Source organism: Meleagris gallopavo, chromosome 2, assembly GCF_000146605.3.
Source record: "Meleagris gallopavo isolate NT-WF06-2002-E0010 breed Aviagen turkey brand Nicholas breeding stock chromosome 2, Turkey_5.1, whole genome shotgun sequence".
Classification (NCBI taxonomy): domain Eukaryota; kingdom Metazoa; phylum Chordata; class Aves; order Galliformes; family Phasianidae; genus Meleagris; species Meleagris gallopavo.
Genome location: NC_015012.2, coordinates 67,683,774 through 67,691,335, shown reverse-complemented (window position 1 = coordinate 67,691,335; position 7,562 = coordinate 67,683,774). Strand labels below are relative to the sequence as shown.

The 7,562-nt window shown below is 38.3% G+C and overlaps 1 long non-coding RNA gene across 1 annotated transcript; it reads right to left on the bottom strand.

The window, feature by feature from the left end:
* Positions 1-814: 814 nt before the first annotated feature.
* LOC109366179 lies at positions 815-3,235 on the bottom strand. The gene is made up of 2 exons (XR_002112314.1): positions 3,073-3,235; positions 815-961 (listed from the first exon to the last, which is right to left on the bottom strand). It is a non-coding gene; the product is annotated as an uncharacterized LOC109366179 (long non-coding RNA).
* Between the last annotated feature and the right edge of the window lie 4,327 nt (positions 3,236-7,562).

Here is a 7,562-nt window from a genome sequence, read left to right as displayed (position 1 = left end):
AGGTTATAGCTTTGAAGTTTTATGTACAGTCATTTACACAGTGCATTGATATGAGAAGCTGAGGCAGAGAAAGATCTGGTCTGAAGGTGCTGACAAATTCAAGGACTACACAGAAGACAGGGCAATCACGTTAGCCACTGTGGCTGCAAAAAGAAGAAGCAAAGAAAGCTTAGAAGAAAGATTAAGAGCTCTGGTGAGCTGCACTAAGCTTGAGCCGATGGCTAGACACTCGGAGAGAAGACAGCTGAGATCTGGGCTTGGACAGAAAGGAGCATAAGAGTGGATTTGAATCATCAGCATGAGCAGTTGGGCTTGTGTTTACAGATGAGCTTACCCAGAGAGGAGGAGTCCTCAACAGAGGGAAGGCACATTATTCACCTATTTACACATGAGATTTATTGATAATAAAATCTTTTAATACCTATGTGATTTTAAATCCTGCCACCAAAACTTTTTAATGCACAGATTTTAATCTAGTGCAAAGCTGGTAGAAAAACTGTATGTGATTTACAGAGTAGACAGACAGTTTAGAAGATGAATTTTCTCAGGTCGCAACAATAATGCTGAAAACAAATGCTTTGCATGCATTTTATCATTTCCTCCTCATGGTAGAGTGTGCAGGAATGTCAAAGGAGCAGCAGTTTCAATGACCCAATAGATATTCAAACAAGAATAACATTTTATTTTTGCTTTGACATTTTCACACTTTTGCAAGCCTTTATATCTCCTTTAATTTTTCTATTTAAAAGGCTTGGAATTCTGACAAAAGTGAGAAGAAAGAGAAATTGAGACAAAATCTGTGAAAATAAATTCTTCCTCTGATCGTTTTTAATAGATGTAATTCCTTTGCCTTCACTCTGGGAGGAAGAGACATCTTCATCACTGACTGGAACAGGTTCCTAAGTACAGTCAGGAGACGTGGAGCAAGTCAAGGAAACTGCAGAAATATGTATGGCACGTTCTGGAGGAAGAGAATTGCACAAAAAATCCCCAGGAACTTTCATCTATTTAATTTAATCTAATTCATAATCTCTTGTCAGGAGTCCTGTTCTAAAACCTGCTTGAGAGTCATCAAAAGGCATAAGACAAGGTGAATATATAACATCTGGTTATAGGGCAGCCCTACCACACCAAAGCTCTGCTGAGATTACCCAGAAGGACCTTTTATACATCTTGGGAAACATGTTGAAATTAGTGTGTGTGGTAAGTAACAGCACCATGTCCTTCCCATTGCCCCATCCCTCTCACAGGTGCATCTTGTGAAGTCAGTGTTCAGCAGCCATCACAGAACTAACAATCTACTGCTGCGGATCATTTGCTTCCTTACAAAACTTACTTAATTACCAATGTTTTAGTGGTCTAGATGAAATGAAAGTACTTGGGAAAGAAACTGGAATGAGAGAAATGCAAGAAATAAAGACTGGGAGACCATATCTTCTACAAGCAGGGTCTTGCTTGCCTAGTAAACTTTCATCATTTATTGTGTTAGATGTTAGTGTTGTAGCAGTCTCTTTTGATCACTAATAATGTTAGATGTACTGTTGTTGATATTAGTGCTGCAAATAACCCCTCTATGAATTAAATATTTTAATATTATTCATTTACTCCTAACATAACATTAGTAATCAGAAAACATGATGGTAATTTATTCTGGACATGTGAGTACTTTGTTTAAATAATTATTTATACAATTTTATTTTATTACAACCTGAAAGAAATTCATCCTCATTATTTAATTAGGCATGCATATGAAAAGCTAGGAGGTATTTGATGTTAGGCTGTGCTTGTTAGCTTTATTTATGCCCTTAGTCGTGCAAACTTCAGAGTATTTACAGAGGTATAAAGGGTAATAGTTGTTACCACACCAAGTAAAACTTGCAAAATATCTCCATTTACTTCATGATAAGTGTGTTATCTAAATCTTGTAAGCACTAAAAGAGATCAGAGAAAGAAATGTACCTTTCTCTTGTGTAATGTTACCTGGATTTTCTTTTTGTCTTGCAGCAGACTGGCATATTGCTTCAAGCCTTAGTCACTTGTGCCCTCACTGCCCTGAGCTGATACTATGGCTGCGCTCACTATCATACAGACACTGCTGCAGGAATGCAGCAATGGAGATATTTCTACACAGCTCGTAGGATTTTTCTTTTACCAGAATTGCCCATGCAAGGTCTTTGCTTCTGCTGGCAGGTCATGATTTGAACATTTGGCCTGTTCAGCCAAAGACACAGGGAAGGCACCACATAATTAGTGGGAATAACATACTTGCTCCAAGGCTCAGCCCTTTGGAAAAAGCACAATAAATTTAACAACTGTGCCCCTACACCTACTAAAGTAACTGAACTGGCCTTCCAGCTTCAGGATAATAAATGTAACAGCCTCATTTCCTGGAGAGTGCTGAAAATAAACGAAGCCAGTTCCTTCATTCCAAGAAATGGAAAAAGTTGGCAATCGGTCTTCTCTGAGGGAAAACAAACAGAACTAGTCCCTCAGACCCAAACACTGGGAGCAGAAGAGCAAAGAGCTGAAATCCTTCTTGGCTGAGTTGAAATAACCCTTTTCTCTTCCCTGCAGTCTGTCTGATACTCAAGTGAGATAGGGGCCAGCCACCAGGCTGCAGCAATCTGCTGACACCCACTTCCATGGCTGTGGGGCAAGGATGAGACTCCCCTTATTTAGTTCTGCCAAGTTCTCCCTTTTGGAAAGATTTGCTTGTGTTCTGGGAGAGGGACTCAGAGACTGTGTGGTGTGCTACACTTGTGTCTGATGCTTCCTAGGTTACATAAAAAGAAAATACTCTATTTCCTCCATTTTGCTATCTGACCCTTCCAGGCCCTCTCGTAATCCATCCATGAAAAGGCAGAATCAGGTCTAAGATGATAGTGATGAGGTAATGAAAAGTGTTTTCATCCCCCTGTTTCCTAGGGCTCTATATTAGAAAACACCCAGCCAGATCATGGCCCAGCTAGTGAGCTCACACTTGCAGGTAGCTCTTCTGCTCTGCCTTGTTATTCTGCCATCCACCAGGCCCTCGCCCTTCCTCATGAACATGTGAAGGACATCTTACCATACCTCAGCAGAAATAGACAGCTGTAGGTGCCTACACATGTCAAACGTACTTTGGATGAAAACAGCCATTCTGCAATACCTATATGAGTTCTTGAGTTTTTGCAAACCTCATGATCACTCACAGTGACTCAGAAAGGAGTTCACCCATTCTAGAAAACCACGCAATTATGGAGTAGCACTGCTAGAGGACCATCACTAGGTTTGTGCTCCTGTCAGCAGATTCACTACAAAGCAAGTGATGAGCTACTAGGAGCAAACCAGCTCATATACCTAAACCTTTCTGCCAAGATTCAAGTCAACTCTCCAGCAGAGATATCTTGCATTATTCTGCTGCTAATCTTGCAGAATTCCATACTTGCTGAAGTGCACGCACCAATAGCCCAGGTACTAGTACATACTGTGCTGCCCAATGTATTGAAAAATTCCCAGTCAAAAGGAATCAGGTCTCCTCCTCCCTCTTCCCTGCTCTTGCATACTTGCACACTCAGCATTTCCCTCATACAAAGCATGAAGATCCTCCTCTGAGTTTGCTTTGCTTACTTATCATCATCTCAAGAGTTAGTACCATGCAAAGCTAAAATCTGTTGAGCTCAGGGGCATTTGACCCTGACCACAACCTGCTGTTCCTTTAACAAACAATTAAGACATTCCATTTATGACTGAATTTGAAAGCAAACTTAAGAATTAATCTGCTTGTTTTAAACAGGGATATAAATAAGAACGAACCCAGCCGTTGCCCAAGTGATAAGCCAAAACTTTGAGGTTCAAAAAAAGTTCAGTAACTTCCGTAGTTTCTAAGGCAGGTTTGTCAGCTCTTTATTTAGGGAATAGGGTCTTTATTTAGGGTCTATTAGGGAACACAATGTCTCCCTGAAACTTGAAGAACGCACTCCCATTGCTATTTGAGTAACAGCTTCCTCTGGGTATCATACTAAAGGAAAACAGTGTAGCCAAATCCACTCTTACCTAGCACAAAATGTATTTCTGCAAGATTTCTACTTTTAACATGCAGTAGTGGCAACAACGTAGATCTAGAGGTGTCTGCATAATTCTGCATTAGATACGTCGGTCCTGTGGTGTCTGTGAAGAGAATGCAGTACAAGAATCTCCACATTTAAATCAGGCTGGGGATAGAGATTAGGCTGGCAAAATACAGCATGGCATTTTAAAAAGTTGTTGACGAAAGACACAATTCATTTTTAAAACCAGTGACAACTTGTTTGACCAATTTTGTTGATATCGTGAGGATCCTATCAGAGATGGTATATTAGATCTTTGAGAGACCTAAGAAAATATTTATTATATATCTATATACTTATATGTTATGTGTTGCAGTTTGGGATCACATAGTATATGAAAAGATAAAATAGTTTCAATGTTTTATGTAGGTACAAATTCTGTAATAAAAAGCTGAATTCAGCAGGAGAACAGCAGAACTATTAAAGAAGCTTTTTAGCCTGAAAAGATGCTGTGTGGCCAAAAAATAAAAAAAAAAAAAAAAAAAGGGAAGGAAGGAAATTTATTGATTAGTTTAATTCTCTGAAGTTAGCAATATCAGTGATAAAGTTATGAGATCATGGAAAGTGACTATACCCACACATTTTTTTAGGTGACACGGAGTGCAGAGAGTTCCTTTTTCAGGGTTTGTAGACTGAAGATTATATATTAACCACTAACCTAACTGATAACACCATGGACAGAGTCCACTTTTCAGTGTAATATGGCCTCACTTGTCCCACACATAAAGTTTTATGAGCACTCTAAAATTTATACTCACAGTGGTTTCTCACAAATTATTTTGCATGTAGACTATAGTTAGTAAATAGGGCTTTTTCTAAAGAATTCTTCAAAATACCTCAGTTTTCATGCGGATAAAATGAACTCTTTCATAAAAGTTCTTTCAAATGGGAGATTTACTTCAAAATGACAGAGTGTGCAGTATTTCTGCTAGTTATGAAAAACTGCAGTGTAATGCTTAAATACTAACACTATTTAAGTGTATAACAACTATCATGTTTTCAGAGAGGCAAGATGCATGAGAATCTTTGAAATTTCCTCTACATAACACCAATAACAGGAGCAAGGTTATTTCATGATGTTTTGTGCATTTGTTTTTGAGAAATTTATTCCTAGGATCACGGGAAAAGTCCTAATTTCACAGAAGTTGGTAATTTAATATCATTGTTGTTTGCTCAATTCTTATAATGGTAAGATTTATTTTGAGAAGAATGAATCTCTAATGTAATTGTTTAAAAAGAAATTGCAGAGATGGGTAGGTGATGTGGTACTGAGAGACATGGTTAGTGGGCACAGTGGGGATGTGTTGGTGGTTGGAGTAGATAATCTTAGTGGTTTTCTTCCAAGCATTATGATTCTATGATTCAGTGTCAAGTGTGCCCAGTGAGAATCGGAAGAACCATTTGTTCTGCAAAGCACACAGAAAATACAAGCATATAATGGTATGATTTCAATTTTCTTTCAAGTTGAAGGATCTCTAACTGTTTTTATTTTTTTCCTTCGGAGGTCTTACTCTGGAGAAGAGCTGAACTTGTGTACATATTATAGCTGTTGCTCGAAGTCAGCACTGCAACCCTGCAGACCTGGAATTGAACAGAATTGAATTCTGTTGCTCTACAAATGCTTTTGGATATATATATGTATTTTGCAACCTTCTGTAAATCAGCTACACACATGTCATTTATTAATAACTGATTAACATCATTTTTATTTTATTTTATTTGTAAGATCATTGAAACTTGTCTCCAACTTCGTCATTTTAATATTACTTTAGAAGAACTATAAAATGCATTGCTTCTTTGCAAGATATGAGAAATATTATCTTTTCAGTCAGCAGAGGCAAAAGCTGTCTTTTTGAAAGGCTTCAAAAGAGAAACAGTTTTGAATGTTTTAAATCATTACAGAGAAATCATATATTTTTATTTTCATGTGAAAAGGCAGAGTGAGCTTTCTTGTTTGATTTTTGCTTCTTTAAGGAAGTTCTTAGAGGTCAAAGAAATGTTCTGACCCTTAGCAAGTGAACCCCTAATTACTGCAAAGTACTATGGCACCAGGGGTCTGGGATCCTCATCCTCCTCTGAAGCACCATGGTTCCACTGAGCTCTGTTGAGAGATTCCTCTCCTCAATCAGCTCCTTGCCTGCCTGGCAATTCTATGCACCTTTTCTCTGCAAATGGCACAAAATCTGTCAGATGGAATCTAAACTTGCTATTTGTTATCAAGTTACTTGCTACCGTGATGTGGTGCACATCATATGATTTTAAAATAGCACTGCTATACTGCTGTACTCCACTTGTGAAAATGGGACTGTCTGAAGCCCTCAGGCACCTACTGCTTGATCCAAAGCCAGTCAAAGCTAATAAGACATTTTCCACTGACTTAAAATATAGGACTCCTCAGAGTGAGATAGACATTGAGTGCTACTAAAAAAGATATAATGACTAATACTAGAGTAGACTAAAGGCTTCCATCTCCACATTCTCTTCTCTTGGAAAAAAAAAAAAAAGAGTATTTCTGGCTCACATTCTAAGGTATGTCAATTATTTTAAGAGATTTGGCTACAGGTGACCCAAGTAAGAATAAGTCAGATTTTAGGATTTTGTTCAGTTAAAATAGGAGCTGACCAAGAAGAAGTTTCAGCCAGGAGCTCTGCCTGAGTTGAATATGATATTGTTCTACTTCCACATCGCTGTATTCCTTAGGGTAATAGCTTAGCTTTTCTGAAAGAAACAGCCAGGTTTCTGCGTTTTTTTTTTACCCATTTTTACTGCAGGTTCCAGTCTTCTGATTTCAGTCTGTATGGCTGCACTGTTGCTGGTGTCCCCACAGAACCCTTTGTCTCCTACCTTTGAAAACTTTCAAAACAAACAAGTCCCTTTCTCTTCCCATAGACGAGACACATAATATTAATGGTTATCTACCTGTGATAAGCAAAGCAGTATCATTTTCCATGACTTGAAAGGGCCATCCATATCATCAGGCACAATTAACTTGTCGTACTCTCACAAAACAGAGTGGGGGATGTAACTGAGAGACCATGATTCCACACATACCTTAGAAAACTCTTCTGGGACAAGGGGATGGCCAAAAGGTAAAGAAAACTTGCAAATAACAAATGCTTTTTGGTTGAAATGCAAGAGGTTTTTCATGGCACATACTTGATGTGGTACCTCCTGCAGTGGAAATGATCAGTCATGTGCAAGTTTGGATGATGCTACCTGCACGACTTATCTTGCTATTTACGTCACTTTTAAGGAAAGGAAACTTTGCAGAAAAATTCTGGAAAGCAGAATGAATTTTAGCGATAATTTATTTGAGGATTTATATTACAGTTAAGTCCATGCTGAAATCTGGCAGAATTTGCACTGTTTTTTTATGTTGTTTTTGTTTTGCAAGCATACATAGATCAGAATAGCAAGCTAAAAGTGAGAGGCGACTCTAACTCACTACAGGATGCTTCAACACCCTATGTGCTA